A 13,970-nucleotide genomic window follows, 5' to 3' on the forward strand; every position below is an offset into this window, starting at 1 on the left:
TTATTTTGCATGGTAGTAGGAAGTTGATGCATGAAATTAATAAGCCAAAATGCCTTGAATGTTCTTTGAATTAATTTTGAATTTTGTCTTGTGGTTGTAAGACAGATGTCTTGATATTTCGGTGCAAGAATATGGGATGCATGTAGACATGTAGGGTTCAGTGAGCACGGTTTCCCTGATACTAGGTTTGTCTATTAAATCCATAGGCTCTCGATTTTTTATTATTATTGTGAGAAATAATTGTTTTTACAAAAATTAATGTTCTTTTTTTTGTTGTGAAGCTATAAGCATGGTATAATGCTTGTTGAGATCAATTATATAACTAATTTCTCATGTGCTTTTAGGCTTCACTTCTTAGATTCATATGAGCATCTACAAAGTATAATCTAAGGGTTGAGCAATAGGTTGTTACAATGTCATTTTTATAAGATTGCTGTGTTTAAAAAAGGGGAAAATACCTATCTTTATTCTTATCAGGGGCTCTACTATTTAATCATATTAGTCAGGTCGAATTTGATACAAAGACGTAATAAGTTTTTATTTACTAAGAGTTGTATTCATATCATACGTTTCAAATTCAGGGATAAGCCCTTATAACTCTTCATTTATCCTTAAACTTATTCATTTTATTAGTCATTTGGACTGGGGAAAGGCCTTGAGGAATTCATTGAAGTTAATAATTTTAAATAAACATCCAATCGCATGGGGCCCTTTAGGGTATTGAATATTTAGTTAAGAGAAGGCACAAATGGTGGGGCCCAAGAAAACTAGGGGTCCAGGAGTTTGGGTTGAATACTACCTTACAATTGCAGCGAAGGCTTGAATGATGGGGCCCAACTGAACCAGGGGTCTAAGAGTTCGAGTTGAAATATAAGTTGTGCTAAAATTACAAGCTCGAATGGGTAGGTTGGATGAGATGCATTCAAGAGACCAGATGTGGGACTGGCCAAAATACTTATGTGATAAATGACTAGTTCAGGGCTTTGAAGGTTTAGGGCATTAGACTAATGGAATTTTAGGAAAAGGGCCGAACCTCGAATAAGTTAAAATAATATGTTTTCTAAATAAATATGCTAAAGGGGTTTGGGCCTATGTGCCCATTTAGTTTAGCGACGTCACATGGGCCATGTGGGTAGAACTAAGGATGCACTGATTCCCAGAGGTGAGTTGGCACCATGTGGGTGCCATGTGGGTACCACATGGCTGGAACATGGTAGAATCTTGCCTATGTGGTTGGGATTAAACGATGGAACTTCAAATGGAAATATATTTTGATCTAGGAATCAGTTTTTGATAAAAAATATATCACCAGAAAGTTATCAAGGAGATAGTCATGATGGTGGTATTTTTTTTTGGATTCCGAGGGAGTTGAAATTTGATGGTTTTTAAGACCCCATCTTATAACAAACAATTCCTCTTATAGCATAGAGCTATACTCCATAGATCTTGCCCAAGATTTGTATAGACTAAAATGAGTCTACCATGCCACAAATTCCACTATATACACTCTAAATTACTTTGATAGATGGAGAGAAGGGAGAGGATTAGTACACACCTTCCACCATTAGTTTTTGATGTAGATCTTGATTGATGCAATCACAAAGAGTCTTGCTCCATCTCTTAGAGATCATATATTTAATGTTGTCACTTGCGCTCCACACACATCACCACTATAGAACATATATATCCTCTCCAAACAAAGATATATTAGTGCAATAGTTAGATCCAAATCAAATCATCCAAGTTAATTCAAATCCAAATGAATGCATTCAACAAATGACAAACATTGGGGGTGTTGATGGTGCTAGAAATCTATCAACCAAGGGTGTCTCCTCGATGTGAAGTCCCAATTAGAGTTCACACCATTTGGAATGGGAGCCCCAACCATAAATATGGCTGATTTACGTTGTCCATTGGTATTTTCCTTGGTTGCAATCATTAACATAAGATTTTATACAACATTATTTGAAACAAGCAAGCTGACATTATGGAGCATATAATTGCAATGTATATAAGGTACTTTCCCAACAGGGAGAAAGAGAGTGGGCCTCTAGAAGAAAAGTAATAGTACCATCCTAAAAGAGACACACAAGAGCATAAGAGGATCACTAGTATGCAAATTAGTTCACAAGCCAACCACAATCATAAAACGAAATACAACACATCTTCAACAAGATAAGTACCAAAGCCACTAGAATAGTTCAATTTCCTTAGTACATATGAACAAAACATATACCATAAATATCTAAAGAATAGTCCTATGATATTCACAATACATGCATGAAAATGTGTTGGCTCATAGAGCTTCATATGTTAAGTGGAAGTGCCAAGATATATAAGTACAATTTTGTCACACAAGCCCCAATAGTGGAACATCAAGTCGCCACTTTCTCCTCCAAAGAAAGATATTCTTTCTTATGCCAAGCTAAAGAAGCCAAGGTGAAATTTCCATTCCCAATAGTCCCTTTCCTTGAGTTATGAGGGTGTTTTTATAACAAATGAGGTGACTCTTCACCTCCCATGTGACTCTTGAATTCCCTCATGACTCTTGAGCTCCTACAATGACTTTTAAAATTCTTACATGACTTTTGAGCTTCTATATGACCTTAGAACTCAATAGTGACTCTTCATATTCCATGCGGGACCCTTGGTGTTCCACACATTTTACATTTTTTCATTTTGGATAATTATATAATTACATTCCACAACTAATGTGGCAAGATACTATGACACATGTCACTCTTGAGATGAATCTTGACAATGATGACATGGAACTTCATGATGATGTGACATTTCCAGGATGCTCCTTTTGCTTCTTTACTTGCATCTTCATTATGGATATTTCAGGTGCTTTCTATTCATCCTCCAAAGGACTTATTGATATGGAGTCTTCATGTGATCTTAATCTTTTATCTTCTATCGGAAGCTATTGTTTCTTCATCTTCTCTTCAATTATCAACTTGTATTCTAGCTCCATAGGTATCTTCTAGCATGATCTCCTTCTTATTCCCATTCCTAATCATCATGTCATGACAAGATATAATACCTGCAGCTAGAAATCACTCATGACAAGATGAAATCAATTTGAAAAAATCCTAATATAACATACTTCGTGAAATCACTGATTTAGGTTGGAACTGGGTGTTGGATTGAGAGGCAAGCTCGGGGATTGCACATTGTGCAGTTCCAGAGGTTAGGACAGAGGCTTGCGGCTTGAGACTGCACAGTGCACAGTTTAAAGAGGCATGGGAACTATGACTACGCAGTTGAGGAGCTCAAGGAGGCAGACTTAAGGCTTGAATTTTCCCACTATATAGTTCTAGAGAGAGAGATGCTAAGGGATTATGAATTTATGTAGTTTAAGAAGGTAGGCTAGAATCTTGAGGCTTGACATGACATAATGCGCAAAACAAGGTTGTCTAGTAGGATGAAATGCGCAGTTGTGGAGCTCAAGGGGTCAGGGTTGAGCACTGAGACTGCGTGGTGTGCATTTATGGGAGGTAGGGATGATATTAAGGTTTAAGACTATGTAGTGTGTAGTTCTAGAGGGTTGAGTGAGGTCAAGTTGCTCAGGTAGGGACTTTCTAGGGTTTGGCTAAGTGTGGGATCATTGGGGTAGAAATGTAACCAGGATTGAACTTGTGAATGATCACACATACTCAAAAAAATTGATGACACAACATTTAACACTCAGTACACAAGAACAAGATGATCCCCTCAATGCGACAATAATACAACAACCTCCTTCAAGTGTGACACTTAGGGTATCCTTTGCAACGAAAATGATGATACTTATGCAATAATGCTCAAGACTTGGGGAATATGTTTGATGTATTTCCTTATGATGAATAAGACATAGTAGTGCAGGAGAATGCATCAAAACTACCTTTTAAGAACATATAATTGAATCCCTTCAACTAGGTGCGACACTTAAGATACACTTTGCGACGACAGTGAAGACACTAGTATGACAAGGCATAAAAAAATGGGAAAGGGTCTAGTAGATGTATGTATGATAAATAAGAACCATTAACACCAAATTTACCCCTTGAAATGAACTATAACTATGCTTATGCAATATGCAGCACTTCCCATGCCAAAAGACGACATTTTCCACAGTAAGAGAAAAGTGCAAACGAAACTAGAAAAATGTGAACGATAATGAAGGTGACACATGCGAGAATAAAGATAACATGAAAATGACACTTATTAAAGTGAATGCAAGAAAAATAGATCATCATAAACATGAAAGAGACCACTTGAAAAAGCGAAGGTGCACAAAAGCGATAATTGGAAAAACTCATTGAAATAGATGTACAATTGCAACCAAAAGTGAGAGACTTAAAATTGAAAGTTTGCAATGACTATCAACATAGGTTGAAAATTGCACAGGCAATGTCTTGACAGATTGTGTTATGCTTGTTCAAACTTGCATAAAGTAATGCACTCATGAACTTGTTATGGACTAAACATGTGTGAGAAAGTGACTTTGACACTTAGAAGATGAGAAGAACACTTAAACACTTAGCATAACATTAACCAATCATGAAGCAACTATGGAACGAAATATAGCTAGATCCTGAGTAGGCCCCAAAATTCATGTGTAGGCGAAATTTTGGAGGGTGTTGATCACAACGTCAACAAGGGTAAACATACTGAAATCCACATTAAAAATAATGTAGTTTCTTACAAATAATACCTTATATGTGATAAAACCCTTTCAATCGCTTGACCCTCGATCATCCTTGGTTAATAGTCTATAATCAGGCTCACTATAACTAGCAAAGAGTTCTCCCTAAGAATTTCACTAACATTTCCTTATTTCGTTCTTCTCTCTGTCCCCCTCATAGGAATGGCCTCCTTATGTAGGCTTCTCAAGGATATGGGAGGATGTATTTAGACACCTAAGGCCAACAAAAGTTAGTCTTAGGCACCAAATATTAGACCATATGATTATTCATTTCCTTCAACTTGAATTTATCTTCTTCAAAGCAAGCAGTTCTATAAGGGAGGGCCTTCATCACTCTATAGAGAAACTAAAGTGATGATGGCATGCTATTCTCTTATTACACATAGAAATAGAGAAATGAATCACTCTATGTCAAGCTAACTAGAGTGATGAAGCTTAAATTAATAACTTACGAGGGTTGGGAGAAAGGTATGTCAACCTACTAACTAGGTTAGGTTTCTCCTCCAACTCTAAGGTGTCAAATAGGGTTATAGCAAAATGTACCTACACAATGTGGTTTTTCTCTCTTTATTCTTCCCTTTGAGTTATTATTCTCTTCATTTTAACATTGACCCCTTTAGGGTGTCGTAGCAAACGGTCTTATCAATAACGTTATTTTGCCCTTTTTAGGTGTTATATAAGTTTCATCCACATCTACAATAGACCACAAATTTTGAGATTTATCATCAATTATATTCATTAATTTATCCCAAGATATTTTGTGTTGTTGTATTATTAGGGAATCACTAATAATTACTATATCAATTCCATATTAAGGTAGGTGGCTTCCTCCCTATACTTTAACATACATTTATCTTGTGGATTGTAATAAGAAATAGAATATGCTTTAGTTATATTGAATCTTCAAATGTGAAAAATAACTAAATGAAGAATATGAAATTATATTGAAGAACTAGACTAAACTTTCCCTCATGTCATAAACCTAATAATGTGGAGAGAAACAACATCTCAAGTAGATAGGAAAATATTTGTCTTTATCCCTTATGTGTGTCATATATGTTCTCATGTGCTAGGAAGAAATTCCTTTCGATTTCTTGAGACCAAAACCCATCATTGCTTTCCTAATCCTAGTTAATGGTTAATCGTGTAACTCATGAAATTGTGTCCACATCTACCTATATTCCCAATCCTTTAACCATGGTAATACATCAAAAATATTTCCCTTTGGTGAAATTCCTTTTAAAGCTCTAAGTAAACTCCATAATAATATCAAAATTAAACCATTGGAAGTGTGTTATGAACCACACACCTTAAAATTATAAGAAGTCAATAATTACAATCAACTTTGAAGGGGAATCCTCCTTTTAAAATAAATAAAATGTATAAGACAAGATATGATGATACTAATACTAAGTCTCCTTAGTATATATATGTAGGAGACAAAGGGTACAATTATAATAAAATGAGACCATGAAAGTTTCTAGCCTACGTAACAGTATAACAACAGAAATGTAATCACTCAATATCTAAGGCTTAATAATGAATTTTAGTGTTGATATGGGGCTTATGTAGGGTTTACATTCCCTTGTCATTCAAACAGGTGTTATCCTTAATGCTTGACTATAAAAATTTATAGAAAATCAAGTTACCTTTTTTGAAACTAATTTCAAGACCCTTCACAAACCATAACTTACACATACTATATCAATTAAATTATAGAAAACCATAATCTAGAAGTTTTACCAGATGTACCTTAAGATTTCTTCTCATTTTTTTTTCCAAATTTCACTATTTGAAATAACTTAGAAAAAGAATTATAAATAAAATTCCCAAATGAATCATCTGAAATAGATTTCAGAACCAATCACAAACTCGAAATTCCATAGAGTACATCTCAAAAAGAAAAGTGAACCAAAATTTTAATTTTAATCAAAGTGTTTCTAGGGATGTCTACTTAGTATCCTCCAAGTTTCACTATCTGAAACATCTTAGAAAAAGATTATAGTGAAAATACCAAAATGACTTATTTGAAGCAACAAATGCCTAGGTTCATGTGCTCTTCTACCAAATGTTATGAACCATGGACCTTAAAAATGATAATAAGTCAATAATTATACTCCACTTCGAGTGGGAAACCTCAGTTTTCAATTAATATAATGTATAAGAAAAGATATTATTATTTTTAATACTATATCTCAGTAGCATATATATAGGAGACAAAGGGTACAATTATAATAAAATCGGACCATGAAAATTTCTATCCTATATAATAAAAGAAATGTAATCACTCAATATCTAGGGCTTAATAAATGATTTCACAGTTAACATGTGGCTTATAACAAAGTGAGTATAATACTCCAACCACACTACTTTTTGAAAAAATTATAATACTCCAAGATTAATTTTAAATAATACTATCTATGCAGGTTATTTATAATTAAATCCTCCTCTCATCCTTGGTTTGGGTGCAACTCTTCGATTTTTTTAATGTTTTTTTCTCTTCTAGTTATCACAAATTTGTTGTAGTTACTCAAGCTTCATAGGACTTATTAGATCTCTATTCCTATTATCCTTTACTACTCTTTTCCTCTTTCTTTCATTCTCAACACACCATAATACTTATGAATGAATTAATTTATCTATTGGTTTATTTTGTAATGTTAATCTTGATACTAGGGAGCATATAATGACATCATGGTTGTGAATGAGAAAATTTGGATTTGAATGAATTGAGTTTCATATAAGATGAGATGAGTCATTTTGGAGCATCCTTGTCAAGTATTTCGCATCTCTTCATCTTTGAAGCCATCACATTTCTTATGATCATTAATCATTATTTTCTCCTTCCATCTTTCTTAATTTGAATATTAGCACATTATTGTAGATTGACTCTAGCAATCCATGTGCCACACCACCCTTCCTCTGTCCCTTGGCCCCCACTCAATTCCCTCAAAAATTAATTTTTCAAATAACCTTGTTTGAAAAAGGAAATTCAAAATATGATTTTTTGAAGAGTTAGCAACCCATTAGAATAATATTCAACAATGTATATTTTTCCCTAGGAAAAATTTGTAATTTTATTCAACTTGTTCAGCGATGTATCTAAATCATGCATTGACATAATTATAAAGGATAGTCATAGATACCTATTATTCCTCATTAATGATCTTCTTATGTAGTGAAACCTTGATTTAGGACCTTTGATCAACATGTACGAGCTTGGTATAACATCATTCTTTAACATATATGAAGTCATTACGAAATTAATTTGAATATTGCATTTTGTTTCTATTTTGAGTTAGGTGAAGATGATTATATGTAGCACTAATATGAAGGCTTGGAGCATCCATTATTTTATTTAGTTGTTGGAACACAAAATGTGTAGTGAACTATACTATTGATATAGATTGTAAACTTTGCACTATTTTTATTGAATAGTAGCTTTATAACCATCTTCTACTTCATAAATTGTATAACAAATGATAGAAAGTGACTATGTAGCTAGGTGTAAGGAATCAACTCTACATTAGTTTGTAGAGAAATGAATCTATAGTTGGTTTTAGGTTATAAAATTTGTAGTAGAATGATAGGGTTAGTATTTTAGGAGTTTATAGAGTTGTAGGAAGATGTAACATTTTTTGTTACTATCAATCAATGCCTCCTTCTACTACCTTTATCTTGAGGAAGGCTCAATGAATTCACTCAAGTATTTTACCTTGTTCTCTTGAAATACTTGGAGTAGTGATCTTCTTATTAAGTGTTGCAGAGTCTAGAAGCCATTTTTTAATATAGTTGTGAACTCTAAAAAAAGTGTTATCATGAAAATAGAGTTAACTAGAATAAACAATGATTATTGGAGTTTATGAGAGAAATCTTGTAATTGAATTATTAGAGCTTTAGTCAAGTTGTAGTGTTGGTTTTTGTCTTAAATGACATACATAAAAGTTTCATAAGAAATTTTATAGTCTTGGATGTATATTGTAAACTCTAATGCTCTATCAAATTCCTTTATGACAAACTTGATTATATAGTATTTCCCTCATTTGTTGATCTCTTTGTATGTAGTGTAGATATCGATGAAGCTTGATAGTAAGATCAACTTTAGCATTGAATTTGGAGAGATTTCAATATTTTTAATATGTTAGCATTATATTCCCATACTACTTCTATTAGTCTATTTTCCTAATCTTTTCTATGTATGTTAATTATATTTGTTAATATACTTTCCAACTTTGTTTTTGTAACCTCCACTTGATCATTTACTTGTGAATGATTAATAACATATTTATTATAACAATCTTTGTATACTCCTATTAGATATTCAATGAGTTTGGATGTAAACTAATCTCTAAAATCATTACAATTTTTCTTCACAATTGAAACATTTTAGATATATCTTCCTTGAGAAAATTGATGACGCGGGAGCATCCAGCTAGGGCACCATGACTGGGTGTTGGTCTCCGCCAAGGTGGAAGTTGTGTTAAAAAATTGGTTTCTTTATGATTCAGTTTGTTAAAGTAGGATGTAAGATTTTGTTTACTTTTAGTCTCATTGTTAGTTAGGGACAGTTTGGTCGGTTAGGATCACTAGTTTGTTTGTCTTTAATCAACAGTAAGTTAATAGTTGTTCTGTCATTTTAGAGAAAAAAAAAAAACAAAATGTGTTCAATGTAAAATCTTGCCGTATAGGCAAAACTGAATGCAAACATAGTTATGTAACTAAATAGAATTACAACTGAAAACAGTAACTACACAGTTTAGGTAACTGTGAACAGAGACTACAAATGTACATGAGAAAATCATTGGAAAAGTTTAGCATTTTATGATACAAAGATTCTTAATAAAAAGAGTAGACTTATTCGAATCCATTTGTGTAACCAAAATATTTGCTTTATTGCTTCCTAATTCACCAAACAGTCAGAGTAATTGCTACAGTGCATGCATACAAGTTTGTTTATTTTCTTTTCCTAAGAAACAGAGTCCAGACAGCGAGACTGAAACGAATTTCTAGAATGAGGGTTTGTAACCCATGAGAAGAAATCGACAGTGAATGTACAGGAACAAACGCAAACAAATTCGGACGAATTAAGCACATACAAGCCACACATCATTTTCCCAATTTCGAATCCATCCACCAGAACGAATACCAGAGCGACTACAGTGCTTTCTGTTCATTGAAGAAATTACAGTCACAGCCACAAATCAAGAATAATAATTCGAGGACATTCAAGCCAGAACGAAGGGAACAACAGTCAACAGTCACCATTAAGACAGAGGTAACTCAAGCCAACATTTCCCTGAAATTTCCTTTTAATTATAATATGAAATGTCTGAGCATACATAGAAAAGTTCAAAAATAACCCACGAATAGTCACAAAACCAACAGCCGACAAACCCTAGACGAGGGTTTTGGGAAACGGCTCCCATATTATACAAGTTATAGTCAACAAGCATAGAACCGAGGAAGCCTACATTAAAAAATGACCAGGACGTTGGACTACAACCGAGAGATATCAACGACAAGCATTGAGGAAAACCAGACCCTCAACTTACAGGCCCTAGTTCTAAAACTAAAGATTGTTTACGTTGACAGAGCCTACCAGGCAGAGGCCGAAGTGATTGTCCAGGCATACTCAGCTGCAAACCCCATAACCTGCAAGAGAATCAAAAACCAACTGTAAGTGAACTGTCAATAATGGGATGAAAAACCAGTGCATGAATGTATGTGGAAGAGGGATATGTTTCCCTACCTGAAGGGTTCGCAACAAGAACAGAGCACAGGCCATTGAGCCACGAATTGCATACAACGACTGAGACAAAGGAGTAGCTACATTAGAAGCAGAACAACGGAATGAGAAAATTGAATCATGGACGGACAAAGTTACCTGCAGTGAAGCTGAAGACTGTAGAGAGTCATTGTCTTATAACCTGAGTGCATGCCAAACCACTGAGATTTACCAGCAAGAGGACCCCATACCAAAAAACAGAGACTGTGGAGCAAAGACCAGTTAAAACAGTTGCAGAAGAAGCACAGGAATATACTCACACAAGCGACAGAACGACCCTTGGTTGGATAATGAACCAGAACGAAAAGTTAACCAAGAGAATGTAAGAGCCAAACCCTCGGACAAGAAAAAACTGAACAGTGTGCCCAACAGTTGCAGCACAGCTGCATGCACAGGCAGCATAACCTTACCAGAGCACACCCTCAACAACAAAGAGTAAAAAGCTGAAATGACCAAGTGATAGATGGAGGGAAGGCTTTGGCGTGAAACAAGGAGCGGGAAATGCAACCCAAGGCACAGTACAGCACAATAAATTCACACATAATTGCCACCACATCATATTCCAGAAATATCCGAGGACAAGCCGTTAATCATTTCCTAATCCACAGTTAATCACTTTTTATATCATTTAATTATTGATTAGTCTAAATAGTGTTGGGCTGGTCCCATCATAGTGGTATCAGAGGTTTTTGAACTAGCGGAAGAAATGGAGGTGGGAAGGAGAGGTCGTGGAAGAGGTGTTCGGAGGATAGCAGAGGAAGGATTGAGAGAGGAGATTAGGATTCTTACTACTCGTTTGGAGGCAGTTGAAGCAGGGAGAAGAAGGGATCCAGAGGTAGGCGATGATAGCGAAGAGGAAGCTGTAGCAACAACAGATGGATTGGATGGAGAGGGCCCAAAAATGAGACTGTTGAGATCGGTCTTAATGGCAAGCAGTAAACCCAAACCAGAACTCCCAAATTATGACGGCAGCCTGTCCACAGAGGTTCTGTTGGACTGGATCAGCGAGCTGGATAAGTATTTCGAGTGTGAGGAGGTCAGTGAAGACCGCAGAGTTAAGTTCACTACGACAAAGTTGAAGGGACACGTAGCCCTGTGGTGGGACAGTGTCCAAACAGAGAGAAGGAGATTGAACAAGTTGTCGATCAAAAACTAGTCAAGGATGGTGGCCAAGTTGAAGGGCAGATTTTTGCCTAAAGATTATCAGATTGCACTACACAGGCAAGTGCAGAATCTGAAACAGAAAGGAATGACAGTAAGGGAGTACACTGAAGAGTTTTATTGAGTGAACTTAAGGGCCGATTATACAGAGGATACCCTGGAGAAGACAGCTAGGTACGTAAATGGTTTAAGGCTAGAAATTTTAGATGAAATTAGTATTCTTTCCCCAAAGAACATTGAAGAAGCATATCAGAGTGCTATGAAAGCTGAAGAGAAAATTACTAGGAAGCAGAATGCCAGGAGAGGACGAGGAACCGGCAGAGGAAGAGGCCAGTCCTATGGCAGAGGGCGAACTGCTAGTAGTAATGAGGAAGGTAGCAGTTCTAAAGCTTCCGGATCAGCAGAAAAAGGTGACAATACGAGAGGTGGTAGGCCATATCAGCGAGGCAGGGGAAATGGCCAAGGCAGAGGAGCTGGTTACCAATGTTACAGGTGTCATAAGTGGGGACACAGATCATTTGAGTGTCCTGAGGCAGACCAAGCTGGACAGAGGGGTGTGTATGTCGCACAACCAAAAGAAGCAGAGGCACCTCCCCAAGAAGCAGAAAATGCTCCAGAAACAGGGGAAGCCCTGGTTTTAAACAAGGTGTTGTTAAAACCAGCCAAAGAAACCACCGAGCAAACTCAGCAGAAAGCTTTGTTTCGGACGGTTTGTAAGTCACATGGTAAGTGTTGTAAGCTAATTATTGACAGCGGTAGTACGGATAACTTGGTGGCCACAGAGATGGTGGAAAAGTTGGGATTAAAGCGGTTGAAACATCCCACCCCTTACAAAGTTTCATGGCTGCAAAAAGGCCATCAGTTGCTGGTAGATGAGCAATGCGAGGTGGAGTTTCAAATAGGCAGATATAAGGATAAGGTCATTTGTGACATAATGCCGATGGATGTATGTCACATACTGCTAGGCAGGCCATGGCAGTACGACAGAAAGGTGGTACATGATGGACAGACAAACTGCTATAAGTTTGTCAAGGATGGAATCAAGCACACGCTTGTGCCCATCAAGGAGGAAGGAACAACAGGGACAAGTGAGACAAGAGCATTGTTGGTAAGCAGAAAACAGTTTCTGAAACAAGTTGAGGATAGCGAGGTGAGCTATGCAATTGTAAGGAGAGCAAAGACGGTACTGTTACATACAGAGGTGTCAGATTTACCCCCAGAAATTTAGCAGATGTTGCAGGAGTTTACAGATATAGTGGTGGATGACTTGCCAGATAAACTGCCCCCCAAAAGAAGCATAAGTCACCATATTGACTTCATACCCAGAGCAAGTTTTCCGAATAAGGCAACATATCGGATGAGCCCCAAAGACAATGAGGAGATTAGAAAGTAGGTGCAGGAACTGCTAGACAAAGGATTGATAAGGGAGAGTTTGAGCCCTTGCGTAGTTCCAACGGTTCTCGCTCCCAAGAAAGGAGGAGAATGGTGGATGTGCACAGACTCAAGGGCCATCAACAAAATCACCATCCGGTACAGGTTCCCACTGCCACAGATGGACGACATGATGGATTGCCTAAGTGGGGCAGCATATTTTTCTAAGATAGATTTGAAGAGCGGGTATCATCAGATCTGAATTCGAGAGGGGGATGAGTGGAAGACAGCCTTCAAGACCAATGAGGGACTGTATGAATGGCTGGTTATGCCATTCGGATTGAGAAATGCGCCGAGTACATTTATACAGTTAATGAATGAAATGCTGAAAGAATACACTGAAAAATTTGTGATAGTGTACCTGGACGACATACTAATTTTCAGCAGGACAAGGGAGGAGCACCTTCAACATGTTAAGAAAGTGCTGGAAAAATTGCAGCAGAATAAGCTGCTGATAAATCTAAAAAAATGTACTTTTCTGCAAAAAGAGTTGATTTATTTGGGCTTCGTAATAGCATAAAATGAGCTGAAGATGGATCTGAAGAAGATTGTTGTGATAGTTAATTGGCCATCCCTGAAAAGCTTATTTAAGGTACATAGTTTTCATGGGCTGGCGAGTTTTTACTAGAAATTCATAAGAAATTCTAGCAAAATTTGTGCACCTATGTTGGACACTATTAAAAAGGCCAGTCAGCCTTTTTGATGGACTGATGCAGCGGAGAGGAGTTTTCAGCTACTAAAGAAGAAGATCACAGAGAGACCGATCCTGAGATTGCCAGATTTTAAAAAGCTCTTTCAAGTTCGCTGTGATGCTAGCGGTACGGCTATTGGAGCTGTACTCAGCCAGGAGGATAAACCTGTTGCATTTTTCAGCGAGAAGTTAAATGAAAGCAAGCAGAAATA

This window comes from Pinus tabuliformis, chromosome J, assembly GCF_031772625.1.
Source record: "Pinus tabuliformis cultivar Carrire ecotype Pingquan chromosome J, CPIR1, whole genome shotgun sequence".
Classification (NCBI taxonomy): Eukaryota; Viridiplantae; Streptophyta; class Pinopsida; order Pinales; family Pinaceae; genus Pinus; species Pinus tabuliformis.